Here is a 24,056-nt window from a genome sequence, read left to right on the forward strand (position 1 = left end):
TGAACCTAGAAAATAAAGAACAAAATCCCAATACATTTACACTCACACAGGAAAGGTCTTTAAAAATATTTACAAGCTATGTCAGCATATATAGTTAATTGAATAAAAAATAAAGAAATTGTTGTGCTATCATTTGAATATATATGGAGTGGGAAATTTTAAAGATTAATTATATATTAATCATCATGAATGTTATCACTGTTTCTCAAAGAAACTTTAAGGTGCCACCATTTTCCAGTCTTTGAAACTTTTAGTTGTTAGCAGTAAGTTTTTTTTTATTTAGACTTGAATGATTATCAATAAATAAAACTCAAAATAACTGTTTTCACGATTATATCTAAATTTATTCAATGTCATAATTCTATGATATTAAAAGTTATGCCTGGAAAAAAATCACAAACCTATTCAAGTATATGTTTTGCTCAATTCCCATTACTTTAAAAGGACTAAGATGAATCAAAAGGAAATTTTTTTTTTAGTGTTTGAAAATAATTGTACTTTTATTTGAGTAAGCATTCTGGGAAAAAAGTGTGTTGAATATAGTTTCTTGCTATGTTTCCTAACTGGTGATTATTTAAATTTTTTCTCATAAAGAGAGTTAAATAGCACTCAAACCAAAAGTCCAATGAATCAAACTTCTCCTTTCTCCCACTTTTACATGCTCCATTCCAACCATCATTTCCCTGCAAAATTTCTACTTAGTCTCTCAAAAATCTATTCTATGAAAGTTTTCTGAAAGTCTCAGCAGTTTCTTTTAGTCTCTGAATGATTACACTATTCTGTAAAGCTGCTTCTCCAAGGGTGAGTGTCTCATCTAGCAATCTGAGGAAAGGAAGAGCTGTTGCCAGGGAAAAGGGAGGGCTTCTTTGAGGTGCTTGGTACTTTTCAATGAGTCTTTGATGTGGCTTACCCTATGAGAAATATTAAATTTCTGGACAATTCTTTTCCTATTGGCTAACCAGATCTGTACATTAGTAAAGGGTTCCAAGTTGTTCAGTGAAACATCACATAAAGTATTTTTCCTTTCAACTTCAATAATCTTTGCTTTTGAAACAAGTTTTGGTGTAGCACTTCCTAGTCTATGACCCTGTCCTGAGAAGGGCTGGAACACAGGCTTTGTCAATATACAACTTTGTCTTCAACTTTCACATCCACCTCCTCTTTATCAAAAAGACCCTGTAATTCTGCAGGTAATTCCCCCTTCTTCATGGAGTTCAGGAATTGTTGACTTGCACCATCCGAGTAAGTTCTAAAGTCATCGTTGACAGTGAACCCATTTTTTCACAATTTTATATGTATATCTACCTGTTTCTTCTGTTCAGTTGGAGACAAGGATTTGGCACCAATCTTCTGAGCTTCCTCAAAAAGGCTGTCAACTAAGTGTTCACAACTCATTTGCTGGTTATCACTAAGAGTCTGGTTGTCAGATCCTGTGTCACAAACCCATTCTTCTTTTATACTTTCAAGATTGTCTACTTTTTTCATTCTATGTGTTTCCCCAGGCGCGTGCTCAGTTAGCTCAGCACTCCCTGGCACTGACGCGACTGCCGGGCATGCACACCAAAGTGCCATCACCCTCCGCCACTGCCACCCTGACACTCCTGACACTCCTGACACTCCTCTCGGATTCAATTCCCTCTTGGTCTCCTCCAGGCGCTGAGGAGGAGCTCGCGCCAGGGGCGGGGCGGGGACCTCAAGAGGAAAATTTTATTTGGGCTAGCAGTTTAAAGATTTTAGTCCTTGGTTTCTTGGCACTGTTGTTTTGGCCTGGTTGGAATATGTCAAGGGGATGGTTTTGTTAGTCCATGGCATCCAGAAAGAAGAGAGAAAGAAAGAAAAGGAAAGAAAGAAAGAAAGAAAGAAAGAAAGAAAGAAAGAAAGAAAGAAAGAGAGAGAGAGAGAGAGAGAGAGAGAGGGAGGGAGGGAGGGAAGGAGGGAGGGAGGGAAGGAGGGAGGGAGGGAGGGAGGAAGAAAGAAAGAGAGGGAGGGAGGGAGGGAGGGAGGGAGGGAGGAAGAAGAAAGAAAGAAAGAAAGAAAGAAAGAAAGAAAGAAAGAAAGAAAGAAAGAAAGAAAGAATCTCAATATCCCCTTCAAGGGAATCCCGCATAGCCCACATTTCTTCCACTAGGCTTCGCTCCCTAAAGGTCTCACCACTTCTCAATAGTGCCATAGACTTAGGACCTAGTCAAGGTTCCTGAGGGTGGGGCTTCTTAAGGTCAAAAATAGAGCTGTGAGCTATTCTTTGCAACTATCAGAATATTGCCCCAGTGTTTTTAAGCCAAATCAGCCATTTTGTTAATCTATTGTATTCTAAATTTTAGTCATTGGAATTTGTACAAAATATGTGTATGTATTGCATCAAAAGTCTTACTTTCAGAAATATGTACCCTACTGAACAGTAAACACTCAATAAATATTTATTAAATATAAATGCTAAATACCAGAGTATGCACTGACATATCTGATAATACACCAAGCCTGATAATACACCAATACATCAAGCCTGACTTGATGGTCTCTTAAAGTTGAAGGGCATCAACTTACTTGCAGTATTGATGTCTGCACAATGTCATAAAGCATCTTAGACTGTTTTCTTAACAGAAATCAGTGTTGTTGTTGTTGTTGTTGCTGTTTTATAAAAAACAAAGCCAGGGTTGGTATTTCACATCCTTCTCTGTGTTTAACTAGGCCCAACTACCAAGTATTTGTGTATTTTGCGAGATAAAAATCTTTCATGCAAAATGAAAGTGTTTAATAAAATAGAGAGATAAATGGTAATAAAGGGTAGCATAGATTTCTGGATCAAGACATAGCACTGAAAGAAGCTTCTCCCATGTGATTCTGGACATTACAGTAGAGTCAACAAAGGACAGGCTCTTTTCTGAAGAGAGAAAGAGAAAAGGTATTTGAAATGACAGAAATGATAGGACACCTGAGAAGCACAAAGAAACAGGAAATCTAATCAGAGGTAAGTAAGATCTCTAATGCCAGCTCCCGAACAATGAAGGGAATCTGAAAAGAGAACCACAAAGAAGGCCAGGCAGCACAACTGACTGACAGGGCTAGCCACAGGACATGCTTGAATTTCTCACAAGCCTTAAACTCACTGTGGAGACCACATGTGGCAGTGACTCCTCCTCCAGTGACTGGCCAGCACTGGAGAAGAAATTCATTTTGTTGCTTTCCATATCTCAGAGATATCTACATGGGTACCATCATAAGAGAAGATTTATTTGAGATTAAGTTACTCTAGGAAAGAAAACATGGGAAAAATTGCATGTCAAGAAATCTGAGGGTGTTCACCTATGGTGTTTAGATAGGACATAGTCATAGAAGAAAAAGGGTCAAGGTTGGGAATATGGCCTAGTGGCAAGAGTGCTTGCCTCATATACATGAAGCCCTGGGTTTGATTCCCCAGTGCCACGTATATAGAAAATAGCTAGAAATGGCGCTGTGGCTCAAGTGTTACAGTGCTTGGCTTGAGCAAAACAGAAGCTAGGGATAGTGCTCAGGCCATGAGTACAAAGCCCAGGACTAGCAAAAAGAAGAAGAAGAAGAAGAAGAAGAAGAAGAAGAAGAAGAAGAAGAAGAAGAAGAAGAAGAAGAAGAAGAAGAAGCAGCTCAGGGGGCAGTGTCCAGGCCCTAAGTTCAGGAATCAAAGAAGAAGAAAGAAGGTCAGACATTAAACATTCAGAAGTTTGGGCGATGGCGAATTCCTACTGTGATGGCTAAGGGAATCGATGGTGCCACTGTCTGTGGTGAGAATATGCCCAATTACCAGTGAATTATTACAGAGACTGAGAGCACAGGCTGCTGAATATAGTTTGCTGCAGCATGGACTAAGAACTCTGCACTCCTGGATCACACACACACACACACACACACACACACACACACACACATTCTATTTTTCCTATGCCCATCAATCCTTCAAGATTTTGAATGCTCTAGGGACCACAACTACGGGTAGTGGTGGATTCCCTCAGGTATTATTTATATATATACATTTATATGTATATATATATGTATATGTATATATATATATATATATATATATATATTATCCACACGTAGATGCTTGGTTGTTGGCAGCTTTGAAGGCACACAAATGAAGGGATCTTATACAAGAGGGAATCTGTGGTGCCCTTAGGCTGCAAAGCACATTGACATTAGCAACAGCTCTGGGTATGCAGGGAAGAGAAGCAGCTAAATCAAATGCAGACAAGAATCTGATAACTGTCCCTTGAACAGCCTGTCCTTTAGCCTACAAACAACACAGACCTGAATAGGGTTGTTGCTCTTATGAATTTTTTTTCGCCTCTCTGAGTGGTATAGGAACTGAATCCCTAAGAGGTGTCCTCCAAGTAAAACAAAAAGAGATGTCCTCAGCAAATGCACTAATTGCTACCTAGAAGCACAATAAATATGAATAACAGTCAATATGACTCCTCTAAGAGCTTTCAGATCTTCAATAACCAAATCCAAACACACTAGAATGGTTGAAATGCTGGACCAAAATTTGAAGTCTACTTTTTGAGGTTTGGTTTCATTTTGGTGATATTGTGGTTTGAACTTTGCACTTGGTTGGAAGTTATGTGCCACTTGGAAGATACTCTGCCACTTATCTCCTACCTCCATACTTCAAAGTCTAGTTTTAGAAAGCATCAATGACATTGGATAGGACTGCAATTCAAGACCTGGAGGAAAATTCTTCTAAACATTGAATGAAAAATTTCACCAGGAGTCTGAGATTTGGAATTAAAAAAAAATAAAAAATAGGAATGATAGAATGAAATTTTTCAATAAATCAAGTAAAAATACACAGTGGAACATGTCATCAACAGACTAGATCAAACAGATGTAAGAATATGAATGAGTGAAGACAAAATTGAAAAACAGATAGATTCCAATGACAGGAACAAAGTAAGTGGACTACAACTTTCAAAATCACAGTGATATGGCCATGGAATCAAATCTAACAGTCTATCAGGTAGAAAAGGAAAGTGAAGTGAAAATGAAAAGCTAAGAAAGTATGTTCAATGACGGTATAGCAGAAAATTCCACAAATCTAAGGAATGTCATACAGGAAGTATTTAGAATCCAAATTGAAATGATTAGAAAAGAACTTCCCTGTGTCACATTGCAGTCAGTGAACAATAGAACAGGAAGGAATACTGATGCCTAGAAAAATAAATTGCCATCTTACTTAGAATGGTAAATAGCATGATATTTACATCAGCCTCTAATCAGAGTCACAAAAGCCAGAGTTTATAATAAAGTATTTCAAGCTCAGAAAGTGTATATCTGACACTCAATATTTCTGTATTCAGGAAAGTTATACCTTAAAATTGGTGGAAAAAATAAAGACTTTCCAACATATGTATGAAACAAGGGAATTTGTGGTACACATAGATGAAAATGAGAGTCATCAACGTGAGAGCTCAGGGAAGAAAATGTTTCATATGATGAATGGAAAAGTGAGTAAGAATAAATGAATAAAACATGTTCAATTTATAAACCAGCAAATTCCTAACATCAATAGGGTGAAAAAAAAGAGAAACACTCAAATCAATCAGGGGAAAATACAATGAAATTATTAAAACCAGAAAAACCTTTCAAATTAAAATTAAAATCATTGTAACTATTCACTGGCTACAAGTGAAAAGTGGAAACATGGAAAGTGAAAGGGTTGATAGTAATGTTCTAATTTTGATTTGACTTTGGGAACAAAGCAATTAGGAATAGTTATATGTAACTCTAACAAATTCCACCTCTAGAAAAGAAGTAGTCAGAAGAGGTAAAGAATGTGACATATATTAATAAAGGAGCAAAGCCTCAAGAAGATATAATAGTGATAAATTCATATGCATCTAACTATAGTAGATCTAATTTTATGAAGCAACCATTATTGTATGTAAAGACACAGATAGGTTTCAAAGACAATAATTATGGGTTACTTTAATTCCCAATTCCTATCAACAGATGAATCTTCTAGAAAAAAAAGTAACAAAGAAACATTACAGGGATTGGGTGGTGAAGACGGCAGAGGAGCGGCTGAGCCCTTGCAGAGCTCCCTCCGATATCGTAGTTTTCTCACCCCATAGAAACTGTTTCTCCGAGAAAGACAGCCAAAGTAAATTCTAACAGTACAGGGATTCTGAACAGGAAGGAAAAATCGACTTTGCTGGTCTGAAAACACAGATTTGAGTTCCGGGCAGCGTCTCGCCGCTGCGCCAGCGCTGGCTCCAGCACAGTGCCGGGCACAGCCCCCGCCCCCCCTCCACTCCGCACAGCTAAAGCATTAAATACTCCAGACGGCAGCTGAGCACGGAGGACCTGACATCGCAGAGACAGCGTGAGTACCCCACAAAAATTATCCTCTCTTGTCCCCACAGTCCAGCTTCTGGAAGGCATCCCTGTCCCCACCGCCAGAGCAAAGCGCCATCTTTGCCACTGGCACAGGGTCAGACCAGACTGGAACTGAAGCGGGCCTGGGGAAAGCAAGGTCAAAAAAAGCCATCTTTGAAAAGGGCAGGAGGGGCGGAATCAGTGAGAACCAGCTCCGCCCAGAAGAACGCCCCCTGCCCTGGCGGGAGGCGAGTCCGGGACTTAGCCAGAGGTGCCCCGCCCTGCGCGCCAGAATTTCTAAACTTAAAGCAAAAGCTGTGAGCAGCTACCAGGGGCACGTAAACAACAGACGGAGGAACAAACAGTTCCTGGGACAGCTAAACGGTCCCGTCACAGAGGAAGCTAATTCCCAGCCCTAAACGGAGCTGCATCCCACAGCCACCTATGCCAAGGAGGCTGCCTCCCTCAGGCAAGCAACTCTCAGCGGAGCAAAACAGGCCAGAGGCACCCCGCCCTGCTGCATTCACAGCCTAGTCAAGACCAGGCATCAAAGGCAGCGGCCCCACAGCAGACAGAGGAGCCACAGTTCCTGAGACTGCTCAAGTCCCCATCGACAGAGGACGCCCAAGGCCTGCCTGCAAGCTGTGCGAACCTCAGAGACCCACGATTGCACCAACAGGGGAGAAGGTCAGAACAGAACCACCACTTGCCAACTGAAATCAAGTCAAACCAGCCAATCAGGAAAATAGACTGCAGTCCATTGCAGGGAAACCAGAGACTGGTTTCTTTTTCTTTTCAAACATTTTTTTAAAAAATTTTTTTTAATTTTCTTTTTAATTTTTTCACACCTGAAACATCATTGGTTGTTTTTTTTTTTTTTTTGGTTTGTTTGTTTTCCATTTTTACTGGTTTGTTTTATCAAGTTTTTTTGTGTTTGTTTATTTGTTTGGATTGTTCCTTTTCTGTTATTTTCCTTTTTATTTACTTATGCTTCCTTTTTAAATAATTTTTCTCTGTTTTGTGTATCTGTCTTCCAATATTTTTACTTCATTTCTCTCGTTGCGTCCTCTTCCTTTAAAAATTACTTTCCTATAAATAACATCTCCACCCTTTTCTGCTAACTCTCCAGTGTCTGTCATTTTAACATTGTTCTTTCTACTGATTCTACTCTTCTCCACATTTCCTCGTCACTGAAACTAAACCAAAATCACCACCCCCCCCAATACATTTTACTCTATTCTCTTTACTACCTCCAACTTACCCTCCTGACTTACTGCCTGGACCTCCAGGTTCCATTGACTCCTGGTTATTGGATAGAGGGTATCCCAGCTTAATACGAGTTAACCAAAGGGGTTCATAGAGAAAGCCAGTCCTAAAAGAACTTAATATAAAAACAAGAATTGAATATAGGGTTGTAACAGTAAATAAGTAACTACTGAATACAGGGCCCAGGATCGGTTGTTTTATTGAAATTGTATTCTTTAGGAACACCAAATCTAACTTTATAGACAGGTATACAAGTTATCAGTATATAATTGTGAAATTGTAAGATTTACTCAACAGTGCTTGGTAAGGGCTGCTTTGGGTCTTAAACGGTGCTCACAGGTGCTGGTAGACTGGCATAGCCAATTGAAATGGGCAAAAGAAACACAAGAAAGATTGCAAACAATGAAGTCTTATCCCCCACTCAAAACAAGCAGGAAGCAGAGCAGTCAATCAAAAACATAGAAGAAAACCCCCAAAATGCTCTACAAAGTCTACTGATAAACATGATAAATGAAAAGTTTGAATCTCTTCAGTCAATTATGTTAGAGCATGAGGAGGCAAAGCAAAAATTAATGGAGAATTTCATGGCATCCACAAATAGAAAGATAAATGAGCTTCAAGAGGCAAATGCAAAGATAGCTACCCAGCTTAAAGATTTGAGAGACAACACTCAAAACCAAAGTAATGAAGTTAATGAAGTAAAGAAGTCCATACAGGACCTAAGAAATGACATGGAAAGCATCAGGAAAGACCAGTCAGAAGGAAAAGAGATTCGAAATCAAGTAGCTAGCCTACAGTCCAGACTAACTGAAGCAGAGGATCGAATCTCAGGAGCTGAAGATTCCTTAGATTCTATGGAGAAAGACCAAAAATCAATACAAATCCAGTCCAATCAACAAAAGAGATCGCTACAGGAGATTCAAGACACGATCAGGAAGCCCAATTTAAGGATAATAGGTATTGAGGAAAACTTGGAGTAAGAGGTTAATGGGATAGGCAACCTATTTAACAGAATATTAGCTGAGAACTTCCCAAACATCCAGAAGGAAAGGCCTATACAGATACAAGAAGCATTTAGAACCCCAAGTCGACCGGACCAGAATAGGACTTCCCACTGACACATTGTGATCAAAACAGCTTCAGCAGAGTGCAAGGAAAAAATACTCAAAGCTGTTAGGGCAACGAAAACAATCACATATAAAGGAAAAGCAATCAGAATTACCCCAGACTTCTCAGCAGAGACCATGAAAGCAAAGAGAGCCTGGAATGAAGTATACCAAACTCTAAATAAAAATAACTACCAACCAAGAATACTGTACCCAGCCAAACTCTCCTTCATAGCTGAAGGTCAAATAAAAGTCTTCCACAGTAAGGAAAAACTGAAACAATATATCTCCACCAAACCAGCTTTACACAAAATCCTTAAAGATGTACTATACAGGGAAAATAATCAAGATCCCAACACAGACAGAGAAATGAACCCTAATTAGTAAACACTAGATCAAGAAATGGGAAGACACAGCTTTAAACAAGATAGTGATAATGAAAGGAACAAACGATCACCTCTCAATCCTAACTGTCAACATTAATGGACTTAATTCTCCAATCAAACGACATAGGCTCATAAGTTGGATCAAAAATCAAGATCCATCTTTCTGCTGCCTCCAAGAGACACATCTATCCAGCAAAAGTAAACATCTTCTAAAAGTGAATGGCTGGAAACAAATCTATCAAGCAAATGGCCCCCATAAGCAGGCTGGAGTTGCAATCCTAGTATCAGACAAAATTGACTTCAAATTAAAAAATGTAAGAAGAGACAAAGAAGGTTACTACATACTAGTAAAAGCATCTCTCCTACAGGAAGGAATAACCATTATAAATATCTACACACCAAATGCAGGAGCACCCAACTTCATCAAACAAACACTACTGGCTCTAAAATCACTCATAGACCCAAACACATTGATAGTGGGGGACTTTAACACTCCACTATCACCTCTGGACAGATCAACAAGCCAAAAACTGAACAAAGAAACCACAGAACTAAACAATTGCATTGACCAACTAGACTTAATCGACATCTACAGAATATTCCACCCAGCAAGGACAGAATACACATTCTTTTCGGCAGCACATGGAACATTCTCCAAAATAGATCACATCTTAGGGCACAAAGAAAATCTGTACAAATTCAGAAGTATCAAAAACATTCCCTGCATTCTCTCAGACCACAACGGAATAAAATTAGAGCTCAACTCAACCAGTCACCGCAGAAATTGCTACAATTCATGGAGACTAAACAACACACTGCTGAACCATCAGAGGGTCATTGAAGAAATTAAAATGGAAATTCAAATGTTTATGGAATTCAACCAAGTTGAGGACACAAAGTACCAGCTCCTTTGGGACACAGCAAAGGCAGTACTCAGAGGAAAATTTATATCACTGAGTGCATACATCAAAAAACTGGAGAAACAGCAACTCAATAATTTAAGGAAGCACCGTAATTTCCTTGAGAGAGAACAAGCCAAACCCCAAGTCAATAGACGGAAGCAAATAATTAAAATCAAATCAGAAATAAATCAATTAGAGACGAAAAAAACCATCGAAAGAATCAACAAAACAAAGAGTTGGTTCTTTGAAAAAATCAACAAGATAGACAGACCCCTGGCAAACCTGACCAAAAACAAAGGCAGCACACTCAAATAAACAAGATAAGAGATGAAACAGGTAGCATCACCGCAGAAATAACCGAAATTCAGAAAATAATAAGGGACTATTTTGCAAACCTTTATGCCAACAAATTCGAGAACTTGGAAGAAATGGATGATTTCCTAGAAAAAATTGATACCCCCAAACTCAACTATGAAGACTTAAACCTTCTAAACAGACCCATATCCAGTATTGAAATAGAAACAGCAATAAATGATCTCCCATCCAAGAAAAGCCCAGGTCCAGACGGATTCACCGCAGAATTCTACAAGGCCTTCAAAACAGAACTCACTCCAATATTTCTCAAAAAACATAAAATACTTAGGAATAACCTTAACCAAAGAAGTGAAAGACCTCTTTGAAGAGAACTTTAAAAGCTTGAAAAATGAAATTAAGTTAGAACTAAGAAAATGGAAAAACCTCCCATGCTCCTGGATTGGGAGGATTAATATAATCAAAATGGCAATATTGCCAAAGGCTATCTACAAATTCAATGCAATACCCATTAATATCCCAACACCATTTTTTAATGAAATAGAGGAAGCAATCCAGAAATTCATATGGAACAATAAAAGACCTAGAATAGCAAAAACACTCCTAAGCAGAAAGAACAGTGCTGGAGGAATTACAATACCCAACTTCAAGCTGTATTATAACGCTATAGTAATAAAAACAGCTTGGTATTGGCACCGGAACAGGCCTGAAGACCAATGGAACAGAATTGAAGACCCAGAATTGAACCCACAGAACTACGCCTACTTAATCTTTGATAAAGGAGCTAAAACAATAGTATGGAAGAAAGATAGCCTCTTTAACAAGTGGTGCTGGCAAAACTGGCTCAACACATGCAACAAACTAAAACTAGATCCTTATATATCACCCTGCACCAAAATAAATTCCAAATGGATTAAAGACCTTGAAATCAAAAAAGGCACCCTGAAAACACTAAAGGAAGGAGTAGGAGAAACACTTGGGCTCTTGGCACAGGACAGAACTTCCTTAACAAAGACCCTGAAAGGCTACAAATCAAAGAAAGGTTGGACAAATGGGACTGCATCAAACTGCAGAGCTTCTTCACGGCAAAAGACATAGCTCTCAAGATAAACAGAAAGCCCACAGACTGGGAGAAGATCTTTACCGGACATTCAACAGACAAAGCCCTCATCTCTAAAATATATGCAGAACTAAAAAATTACCTTCTTCCAAAACAAATCCGCAAAGAACCAATAGCCCCCTCATCAAGTGGGCTAAAGACCTACAAAGAAACTTCTCTGATGAGGAAATGAGAATGGCCAACAGACATATGAAAAAATGCTCTACATCACTGGCCATAAAGGAAATGCAAATCAAAACAACATTGAGATTCCATCTCACCCCAGCAAGAATGTCATATATCAAGAAAACTAATAATAACAATTGTTGGAGGGGATGTGGCCAAAAGTGAACCCTACTTCATTGTTGGTGGGAATGTAAACTGGTTCAGCCACTCTGGCAAGCAGTATGGAGATTCCTCAGAAGGCTCAATATAGAACTCCCCTATGACCCAGCAGCCCCACTGTTGGGTATCTATCCAAAAGCCCACAAACAAAATCACAGTAATGCCACCAGCACAACAATGTTCATCGCAGCACAATTTGTCATAGCGAGAATCTGGAACCAACCCAGATGCCCCTCCATAGATGAATGGATCAGGAAAATGTGGTACATATACACAATGGAATTTTATGCCTCTATCAGAAAGAATGACATTGTTCCATTTGTACGGAAATGGAAGGACTTGGAAAAAGTTATACTAAGTGAAGTGAGCCAGACCCAAAGAAACATGGACTCTATGGCCTCCCTTATTGGGAATAATTAGTAAAGGCTTAGGCAAGCCATAGCAGAGCATCACAAGGCCCAATAGCTATACCCTTATGAACACATAAGATGATGCTAAGTGAAATGAACTCCATGTTATGGAAACAATTGATATATCACAGTTGTAACTACTTTCAACGTCCTATGTGTATGTGTAGTTTCTATTATTGATGATGTTCTTGTATCACCTTCCTATGGTTGTACCTACACTATCTCTATAATCTTATCTGAGTATATTGGAAACCGTGTTTATTGGTATTGGAAGGAGGAAATTCAAAGGGAATACCAAATTTGAGAGACACAGGGTAAAGAAAGAGAAATAACTACAAAAGCAATACTTGCAAAACTGTGTGGTGTAAGTGATCTGAACACCTGGGGGGGGAGGGAGGGGGGCATGAGGGACAAGGTAACAAACAGTACAAGAAATGTACCCAATGCCCAACGTATGAAACTGTAACCTCTCTGTACATCAATTTGATAATAAAAATTTGAGAAAAAAAATAATAAAAAAAAAGAAACATTACAGCCAGGTACCCACGTGGTTCATGCCTGTAATCCTAGCTACTAAGGAGGCTGAGATCTCAGAATCACAGTTAAAAGCCAGCCTGGGCAGGCAAGTCTGTGAGACAATTATTTCCAATTAGTCACCAGAAAACCAGAAGTGTTGCTGGTGGCTCAAAGTGGTAGAGTGCTAGCCTTGAGCTGAAGAGCTCTGGGACAGCATGCAGGCCAAGAGTCCAGTCTCCACGACCGACCAAAAAAAGCGTTAGAATTAAACTACCCCACTAATCAAATGTACTTAAAAATATCTAAAGCATATCCTTCCAACAGCTTTGGAATACACATTCTTCCTAGCAAGTGATCAGGCTTTTTCCAAAATATATCACATTTTAGGCCATAAAGCAAAACTTAACAAATTTAAGAAAATTAAAATAACATGTTTTAATTCACCAGATTAAAAAAATCAATTATATATCAAGTGCATGCAGAATCAATACAAATAGTAGAGAAGTTGAATACTAAACTTTAATTTTCAGTAGTTCCTTGAAGAAATAAGAGAAGAAATTTAAAAATTTCTAGAATCAAATGAAAATAAAAACACAAGAAATTTGTACTTGCAGGATACAGTAAAGGGAGTCCTAAAATTGCTCTGAATGCATGCATTAAATATGTCATAAAATCTAAAATAAATAACCTAATTATAAACTTTCAGATCTTAGAAAAATAAGATCAATCTAACTACAAACTTTGTAGATAGAAAAGTCTAATAAAATTCAGACTGTTAATGAAATGAACATTAAGAGAATAATATAATAATTAATAAAACAAAGAACTGGCTCTTGAAATGATAGACACATAAGACAGATCAAGCTTTAGATAATAAAAAGCTGAGAGAGAGAAAACCCAAATTTATGTAATTAGAAACAAACTTGGCTATTATAACAGATAAAATTTAAAGAATAAGTTTTTTAAAATTCACAATAAAAATAAGAGGCAAAATCTAGAAGAAATAAGTATTTAGATACATATGACCTACCAAAATTGGGCCCAGGGAATAAACACAAGTTAAAATACGTATAACAAGTATTGACATTGAATCAGTAATAAAATTCCACAACAAGTAAGTAAAAAACTTGATGGATTCACAGCCTGACCCTCAGAAAAAAATTGGAAAACAGAGGAAACCAAAAATTATTGTAGGGGAATATGGCCTAGTGGAGTAGAGTGCTTGCCTTGGATACATGAAGCCTTGGGTTAGATTCTACAGCACCACATATATAGAAAAAGCCAGAAATGGCGCTATGACTCAAGTGGTAGAGTGGTAGCCTTGGGCAAAAACAAACTGGGGACAGTGCTCAGACCCAGGCCAAGCCCCAGGACTGGCAAAAAAACAAGAAACCAACAAAAATTATTGGAAACAAGAGAGTGAGTTCATGAAGTGAGAGGCTTTGATGCATCTGTGAAAGCATCACCACCATAACATATCAAAGCATCACCCTATTATAGGAATGAATTAAAGAAGAGAGTAAGACCTGTTTTGTTAAAACAAATGGCATTATTTTCTCATCTCTTATATGTCCCGTGCTTCCACTCACCTGTATCCTTCCCTTGTCACCGTTTGGTGTTCTGTCTGTTTAAATTGTGATTTGAATTTTAGATGCACAGTTAGTGAGGACATGTAATATTTTAACTTTTGTGTCTGGCTTATTTCCCTTAGCATAAGGTTCCCCAGACTTACTGATGATATGCCAGATGGCAGGATTTCATTCACTTTTAGGACTACTAGGTGTATGAGCCATAGTTTCTTCATCCACTCTTCATCAGAAGATACTGGGGTCACTTCCACATCTGGGCTTCTCTCAATAATGCTGGAGGGAGCAGGGAGTGCAGATACCTGTACCAGGCAGTGAATAGGTTTCCTTTACTATCTGCTATCTGTCCCCAGATGAGGTGCTGGGTCAGAAAGTGGCTCTATTTTTAAACTTCTTTAGAAATATTCATCTATAATAGTTTTGGCCAAATTTCCCTGATGTGGTGCTGAAATTTGTTTATTTATACTTGTGTTGGCAATTTTTATGTCTTCTTAAGAGAATGAGGTCTCTTGCCACTTCTTATTGAGATAAAAAAATATGCCCATCTTTAGCAAATATATTTTGGTAATTAAACATATGTACACATGTATATGTACACAGAGTAATGAGCATTTTCATCTTTTCAACAATTAAACTTTTTTTTTTAACCAGTCCTGGAGCTTGGACTCAGGGCCTGAGCACTGTCCCTGGTTTCTTTTGCTCAATGTTAGCACTCTGTCACTTGTGCCACAGTGCCACTTCTGCCTGTTTTCTGTATATGTGCTGCTGGGGAATTGAACCCAGGGCTTCATGTATACAAGGTGAGTACTTTACCACTAGGCCATACACCCAGCCCACAATTAAACACTTTTATGAGCTGAGAATTTTGCATTTTCTTTTGTTATTTTGAAATCTATTAAGTGGCTTTAAACCAAAGTTACTCTAGCATGTAATAGAAAACTCAGAACTACTTCCTGAGCTCTGAATGTGCTGTGTTATGTCTGCCTCCACTTTCTAGTCTGTGACCCTATTCCATGCACATTTTCAGGAGATTGATTCAGTTTCCACACGTGAGTGGAAGCATGGGTGATACTTGTCTTTCTGCTTATTTCACCACATGCAATGACCTCTAGTTCCTTCCATGTTCCTTTCCCATTTTATTGTGTTGTTTTTCTACTATTAAATATTTTTTATAATTTTTTTTTTTTTTTTGCCAGGCCTGGGGCTTGGACTCAGGGCCTGAGCACTGTCCCTGGCTTCTTTTTTTGCTCAAGGCTAGCACTCTGCCACTTGAGCCACAGCGCCACTTCTGGCCATTTTCTGTATATGTGGTGCTAGGGAATTGAACGCAGGGACTCATGTATACGAGGCAAGCACTCTTGCCACTAGGCCATATCCCCAGCCCTATTTTTTATAATTTTTATAATAATCCCTTTTAAGATAATAGGCTATGCAAATATTTATTACCAGTGAATAAGAATCTATTTAATACATAGTTTCTTTTGTTTTTTGTAGTCCTATTTATTTACTTTTACTTTTGTGGTTTGGGATTTTACTGTGATATTCAAAATATCATCAAAAAAAGTGACTTTAAGTTTTTCTTGCAGTTGTTTTATAGGAATTTTAAAGTTTCTGGTCTAACATTAGGTCCTTATTCATTTTGTGTTGACTTTTGTATAGGGTGTAAGCAAGCTTCTGATAGCATTCCTTTGCATTTGAAACTTCAGAGACCTTAGCACCGTTAGTTGAAGAAGCCACCTTTCCCCAGTGTCTCTTAAGGGTGCCCTTGTCAGGAATTAGTTGGCTTTTATACTTTGACATTTTCTCTGGGCTTTCTGTTTTGTTCCAGCTAGTCTGTTCTGTTTTTATAACAATGTTATATTGCTTTGATTACTAGAGGTTTTGTTACTTAATTTTAAATTAGGGAATGTGAGGAATATAACTTTGTTTTCCTTTTTTTAGAATTAGTTTTCTATAAGAACTTACTGTTTCCATGTCATTATTGGCTTTCTGGTTGTTTTGTAGCTCTTTTCTTTCTTTTGTGTATACAATGGCAAATTTGTAAGTTTCTATACCACTAGCCTGCCATTTATGCCTCTCTCAGTATGTTTTATTATGGCTGTAGTTTATTTTGTAGTCATGAGGCTGATGAAAAATTCTTAAAAATCTAAACATTTTAATCTGATAATAACTAAATACTGCTACATACAAAAGCCTTGAAATTTTCAGTCATAAATAAATTTTGTTTGTGATGTCATAATTTGTAACTTTTTTCTGTTCTGCTTTTGTTGTGGTTTTTTTTTTGCCAGTCTTAGGGCTTGAACTCAGGGCCTGAGCACTCTCCTTGGCTTCTTTTTGCTCAAGGCAAGCACTCTACCACTTGAAACACAGTGCCACTTATGGCTTTTTCTGTATAGTGGTGCTGAGGAATCGAACCCAGGGCTTCATGTATCCGAGGCAAGCACTCTACCACTAGGCCATATTACCAAACCTCTGTTCTGCTTTTTCTTATTATAGCTTTAGCTTATCAGTTATTTTTGAATGCTTTGATTTTTAACATTTATATTACATAATATTACATAATACATGGTTTATGATTCACTATTACAGTTTGGGGCTACTGTGTATCCAAATAAATTTTATTTACCAATAAGATTTTTGCCTTCATATATATTTATTCTTTCATTTCTTCCCAAAGAATTCTTGTAAGCGATTCTTGTCAGGAACTAAGGAATAGCAATAAGGAATTGCCTCAGATTCTAGACTGTGAAGGCTCTATTGACCCTTCATTTTCAAAGGAGTGCTGTTGACAACTTTTGGGTGGTAGTTTTTTTTGTTGTTGTTGTTTTTGATATTGTTGTTTCCATTTAACATTTCTAATCCATACTCATCTCTCTTGGCCTGCAAAGTTTCTGCTAATGTGATATGCAGATTCTCTTGATACTTCACTTCCTTCCTTTAAAATCCAAGTTTGAATTTTGACTGCTTTCATAATAATGTTTTTTGATTGAATCTATATGGGAACATTTTCACTTCAAGGATTTGAATGTCTGTTTCTTTCCTCATATGTAAGTAGTTTTTAGCAATTATTTTTAGCATAGTTTATAAATTATCTTCCATACATTATATATAGTTTGTAACATTATAGTTTATAAATTATCTTTCTTACATTTTTTTTACCTATTTCTAGTACAGTTTATAAATTATCTTTCTTACACAAGCTTTCTTATTTTGGCTCTGCCCCCTTTAGAACCAGCACAATGCAGATGTGTGTTCACTTAAAGATGTCTAGTAAGTCTTCTAGATAATATTTGTATTTTCTTTTTTCTCTCTGAATTTTAAGGGCCTTACTATCAAGTTTACAGATTCCTCTATTTTCATTGAAGCTTGCAGTTGCATTTGTAATTTTTTTAAATTTCATTAACTTAGTTCTTCAAGTGCAAGATTCCTCCTTAGTTCTTTTCCTTTGAGTTTCTCATTCATACGGCAAATTGATTTTTGGTTTCAATGAATTTTTTTATTGGTTTTCTCTCTCAATGAGTATCCTTAAATTCACCATTTTTATACTCTTTTTTAGGCCATTTCCTAAATCCCCTCTCTTTAGAGTCAATGACAACGTTTTATTTCATTACTTTGTTTTCTTTTTTGTTTGTTTTGTTTTCTGTCTTGGAATTCATATCGATATCTACTTTCAAGTGTAACAGACTGTGTTTGTGGAAGAAGATTTTGTTCTGCTCCTGGGCTCAGGGCACCAGTGCCCCAGTGCAGTGCTTCTGTGTCCAGCTGAGCATGGTGAGGCGACCCCATGCATCTTATCCAGTTAATCACTGCTGGTGAGAACCACAGATTGATCCATGATGTAGGCCGAGGAGCTACAGCTATGGTGGCTGTGTGAGGCATTCAGACAAGGGCTTTAGGAGCTTCTCTATGCCTAGATTCCTCATAGTGGCGATTGGTAGGAACTGAAGGGATGTTTCCTGGTATGGAAAATGACACCCCTCCATTCAGGAATCAAGTGGGTGGAAAGGCTCTGGAGTCATCTTTCCCATCTCCCAGTCCTGAGAATACCAGGCAGGTCTGAGAATTGCAATCTTCTCCAAGGTTCCAGGAGGAAAACATTTCCAACACTGAGCTTCTGTGATATCCCAGCAGCTTGGGAACAATGGGCCTAGAGGAAATTGTTGCTTAGACCCCAGGGCTTAGCACAAAACTCTGGAACAAGTTTGAGCTAGAAGTCTCAGGATCCATTTGAGTTCCAAAGCTGTAGGTCAGGCTCCAGAGCTTCGAGGGTCCAAGGTCCAAGGTGGTGAACTCTGGACCCAGATGGTGGGTAAGGGAAGAAGACCAGATTTCGTGAGGCCAGAAATAACAGTATCCAGGATGTCATCCTAAGGATGACAGGACATTGTTTTGCTGAGGTAGCCATGACTTCCTTTTCTGGGGTTGAGGAAAGGATCTCAGCACCTTTGACTGTTGGTGTTCATCCAGCTTTATGTACATGGGTATCATGTGTTCAGGACAGAAGGGGGCCCAGCTCACTCAGTCAAGCTCTGCTTCCCTGGGACACAGACACTACATCCTCTCAGCCCCCAAACTGGGGTTGTGGGGAACAGTAGAACATGGTGCTGGAGTCGGAGGTGCTGTACTACTTGAGAAACAGCTCCACTCCAGCTTTTTCAGTCAGTTAATGGCAGGTAAGCATCCCAGTAACTTTCCTGCTTGGGCTTGCTTCTATCCTCAGTCCTCAGAGCTCACCTTCCTGTGTAGCTAGGGTTACAGTCAAGAGACATTGACTGCCAGCTAAGATTTGTTACTTTTAAAAATATAAACCAGCCAGGTGCCAGTGGCTCATGCTTTTGAGTCCTGTCTTCTTGAGACATGTTGGTTATCCACAGCCACAGAGGAGTCTCACTTTGTGGGGATGGTGGAGCCAAGCCAGCCCAGGGAAAAGAGCCCAGGAGAGTCTGTCCCTGTGGACAGGGAAGTTGGGTGCAGTGGCTCATGCCTGTGGATGATGATGATGGTGATGGTGTGTGTGTGTGTGTGTGTGTGTGTGTGTGTGTGTGTGTGTGTGTATGTGCGTGTGTGTGAAAATGGAACTGGTAACAAGAGGATGAGTGGGATTTGGATCAACGAGAGAGAGGATGATGGAGGGGGTGCTTTTGGTCAACATACACTGTGCTCATAAATTTCCAGGCTGAATTAAACTTTCCTGTGAAACCATTTAAAAGCAATTAAAGAAGTAGATCAGAATAGGGAGACTCAGTTGCTCTGGGGTAGGAAATACAACCCTGTCCAAAAATAACAAGTGTAAGACAGGACTGAGGCCTGACATAGCTGTATGGAGACAGCCTAGCAAGTGGTAGATCTGGAGCTCAAACCCCTAATATCAATAAAACTGAAAATAAATAAATAAATAAATAAATAAATAAATAAATAAATACCACACAATAGTTTTGTATCTGTGCTGCACTCAAAGTCCAACATTTTAATTGACTCCAATAATTTTAGTAAAATTGTGAGGAGATAGCTGTATTAACTTTCCAATTTAATATTTATAAAACAAAATTATATATAAAATGCATTATCTTTCATGATGATATTCTCATTAATAAATTTTGTCTGAACATTTAGAGAGAAAATGTCCTTAAAGGAAAGAGAAAGCCAAGGTTTAGGATTCTTTCTTCGGGAGAGAACTATTCATATACTCTATTCAAAGTAAATTGCTTCTTTCAGATTTTGCTATGATCTTTCTAGACATCATAGTTTTTGAACTTCTGTTTAGAGAAATTTTATGCCTTGCAAATTCACTACATAAGAGGATAAAACAATTTGACTAACCAAAACATTGTGTTAGTTCTTAAAGTAAAAATAGAACTTAATATCCAAGGAGACCAAGCACCCTCCTCTTCTGAGACAGATTTCATTAAAATAAGTTAAATGTATGTATAAAGCCACTAGAAAATCCTTAGGAGTCATGTACAACATGTTTTTAAAATGACACAGTAGGATATTTTGCCATCCCACTTCAATGACACAGCAGTATTTTTTTCAATGCATCCTTTTGTTATTAAAAATTCACAATACCTTTGTTTTTGAATATTGCTTTATTAATATTTGTAGTTCTTTTTGCTATTGTTTTTCTTTGGAAAGCTACCAACTTGTCCGTGAATTTTATTTAATTATGTAAGTTCAGCAATATAAATAAAATTATTTGTAGTTTTTGAGCCTTTGAGTGTCTTCAAGAACATAGTAATTAGTTATATTGCTTGCATAGCCGCTAATCTTCCATGCAATAGAATGCATGAAATGTAGTGCCAAGCACTACAGTCCAACGGAAGCATAACTTGGCGCAGGTAACATGGAAGGATTGAGATGTAGTGTGGAAGCAAGAACAACAGCAAGGCTCCAGCTATGTGTGAGATCTTAGCTCTGGCACTGCTCACCGACCACTCACAGCAGAACTAGAGAACAGGGAATAAACCAAAGGAAAGAATAAACAAATGACTGCAAACAGTGCAAAAAGAAACAACAACAACAACAAACCTCTTGCTTTCATTTCTTGGAGTTTGTTTCAATAAGCATCATTTCATTTGGTCATATCCACATTGCTATTGAGCTTTTGTGATTATCTACTAAGAATATCCTAGACATATTTTAGTTATTACAAGTGAGGGATTTTGATTTCTGTATCCTTTGTCTGACTTGAGGAAGGGAAAGGGAAGGGTGATCTGGCAAAGGTGCCGCTTTTCCAGTCCACATGGTAGGACAGCCATAAGGGGTGTCCATTCATGGTGGAAGAGGACAAGCTGGCACCAAGACAGTTCATCAAGCTCTGAGGAGTAGGATGGAGATAGGCCGTTTTGTAGGACAGGCCAATGGAGGCCTTTCTTTTGTCTCTTTGGTTTTCAGGTGAACTTTAAAAACCTGGTGGTAAAAATAAATAATTTGACTGGAATTTCTAAAACTGCCCCTTGAGAGGTACTAGAAATTAATTTTTTAAAGTATGTATTAATCAAACTGAATTACAGGGAGGTTACCATTTCATACATTAGGCATTGGATACATTTCTTGTTTTTTTTTTTTTTTGTTTTTTTGGCCAGTCCTGGGCCTTGGACTCAGGGCCTGAGCACTGTCCCTGGCTTCTTCCCGCTCAAGGCTAGCACTCTGCCTCTTGAGCCACAGTGCCGCTTCTGGCCATTTTTTCTGTATATGTGGTGCTGGGGAATCGAACCTAGGGCCTCGTGTATCCGAGGCAGGCACTCTTGCCACTAGGCTATATCCCCAGCCCTGGATACATTTCTTGTACCATTACCTCGTCCCTCATTCCCTCTCCCCCTCCTCTTTCCCTCCCCCCCATGAGTTGTTCAGTTCATTTACACCAAACAGTTTTGCAAGTATTGCTTTTGTAGTTGTTGGTCTTTTTTTCCCTGTGTCTCTCAATTTTGGTATTCCTTTTCAATTTCCTAGTTCTAATACCAGTATACACAGTTTCCAATATACTCAGATAAGATACAAAGATAGTGTAGTTACAACCACAGGAGGGTGATACAAGAAGATTATCAATAATAGAAGCTACAGTTACACATGGCACACTGAAAGTAATTACAATTATGATATAACAATCGTTTCCATATTCCATCTCACCCCAGTAAGAATGTCCTATATCAAGAAAACTAACAGTAACAATTGTTGGAGGGGATGTGGCCAAAATGGAACCCTACTTCATTGTTGGTGGGAATGTACATATACACAATGGAATTTTATGCCTCTATCAGAAAGAATGACATTGCCCCATTTGTAAGGAAATGGAAGGACTTGGAAAAAGTTATACTAAGTGAAGTGAGCCAGACCCAAAGAAATATGGACTCCATGGTCTCCCTTACAGGAAATAATTAGCACAGGTTTAGGCAAGTCACAGCAAAGGATCATGATGGCCCCATCGCTATACTCTTATGAACACATAATTTTTTTAAATGGTTAAAAAGTTTATTTATCTGCTGTGATTGAATTCCTGTGCTATTTTTGCAATTTGGATGTATTGAAAAAACAAAAATGATGAGACTGGATTTCTTGTGTTTGTAATTCTGGTGAACACTGTTAAAAGTACTTTTGCTACAATTGTTTTGGATATCAGTTTAATGACTCAGGTACTAAATTTTGTGTATACTGTGTTGTAATAGTAAGACTCTTATCTGTCTTAATTTACATAAATCAGGCAAGTATTTTAAAGGATATATATTAAACTAATGGTGCTCCGAACAGAGTCGTGAGTCGCTTTGAAGCTTAAAGTGGTAGGGTGCTAATCTTGAGCTGGAGAGCTAAGGGACAGCACTCAGGCCCTGAGTCCAAGTCCAGTGACGGACCAAGAGAAATGTCAAAGGTGCATTTACACCAGCATGGAGCATCCAGAGGCAGTAAGCCACTGCTTTGATGACAGAGATGGTGTCAGATCCTAGAGTCATTTGTGCTTGGCCCTTCAAATTTAATCAGAGCTGGGAGGTCCTAGAAAAATAGTTTGCAAGCATGCCTTTCTAATGCCCATGACTGTTACTGGGCAGGAACTTGCCAGCCATCTGTAAGAGTGAGTAGTAGTGATAAGATTGTCTCATGGGGGGATAGTGTAAAATCCCAAACCCCTGCATCTACTCAAAGTTCTAATTGGCAACGAGAATTCTGAGCTAGTATATTTGTTCAGGAAAAAAAGCTTGTAGATCTAAAAATGTCTTTATTGAGATCTAGGGCTACAAAGGCAATTTAGGCATTGTTAGGTTTCCTCAGCCAGTCAAGAAAATACTTATAGAAATTAAAATGATAGGCTACAGTGCTGTAGCCCAAGCGAGGGTTTATATAATTGTTAAACATTAAATGATTAATAATTTCCAGTATGAAGTAAAGCTCCTAGAGAGCTTCTGATCCTGCTGTCCCTTGGTAAAGCAGTTTAAGGTAATGGGATCCTGACTAGGTAAGCAACGCCCATGAGTCAGCTTGAAAAAATTACAGAAGATGGATGATCTTCGCCCATCAGCTCCCCTTTGAGATCAAGGTATCAGAGTCAGTCTAAGAGAGGAGGCAGGATAGACTAGGTAAATGGTAAACAATATAAAAACTGCACTTGTGAGAGATGATTGCAGGACAAATCTTCTATGTTGGCCTATATATAAAAATTAAAAATAAATTAAAAGGTTTAGTTACTGAAAGCAGTAAGTGGTACAGTAAAATAGTTTAAGTTATTCAAGGAATGTTATCTTCTTTACAAGAATAATTGAAGCACATGGGAAAGATTCTAGATTTTTGTTTCCTGTAAAAACAGTGCTCTTTGATGCTAAAAACTGTTTCCCACTTACTGTCAATTTTATTGTGGCTTGAGCTCAGTGACTGTGTATAGATGAGACTGGACAGCAACTAATTAGTGGCAAACAGTACATCATAATTAAATTGCTATTCTTTTTCACATTACAAAAGATATCTAAGATTTCCTATAGCGTCTCTCAGATAATGCCAATTTAAAAAGTCTCCTAACTTTTGGCCAAGGATTCAGGATTTTCCAGCTAACTTCGGAGTTAACCACCAAAGAGTCTATGCAGAGTTGCAGGCAGCCCAGCAGGAGATGTGACATTTTGTTGGAACCACTGGGAAACACTGCTGTCTGCTGCAGTCATGCCCCCTGCCTGACAATCATCTAAAAAAAATCTACATCTTCACCCTGTGCAGCCTTATCTTGGTAAAAACAGATGGGACTCCATCACACACAGTTGATTTCTGCTGGAAAGTACTTTCGATCTTCTAAAACTAAATTTT

At 38.3% G+C, this 24,056-nt stretch overlaps 1 pseudogene; it reads right to left on the minus strand.

Annotated features, from left to right (window-relative positions):
* Positions 1 to 719: 719 nt before the first annotated feature.
* Positions 720 to 1,485, minus strand: LOC125367170 (annotated as a pseudogene).
* Positions 1,486 to 24,056: the final 22,571 nt, after the last annotated feature.

The sequence above is a fragment of the Perognathus longimembris genome, chromosome 18 (genome assembly GCF_023159225.1).
Source record: "Perognathus longimembris pacificus isolate PPM17 chromosome 18, ASM2315922v1, whole genome shotgun sequence".
Lineage (NCBI taxonomy): Eukaryota > Metazoa > Chordata > Mammalia > Rodentia > Heteromyidae > Perognathus > Perognathus longimembris.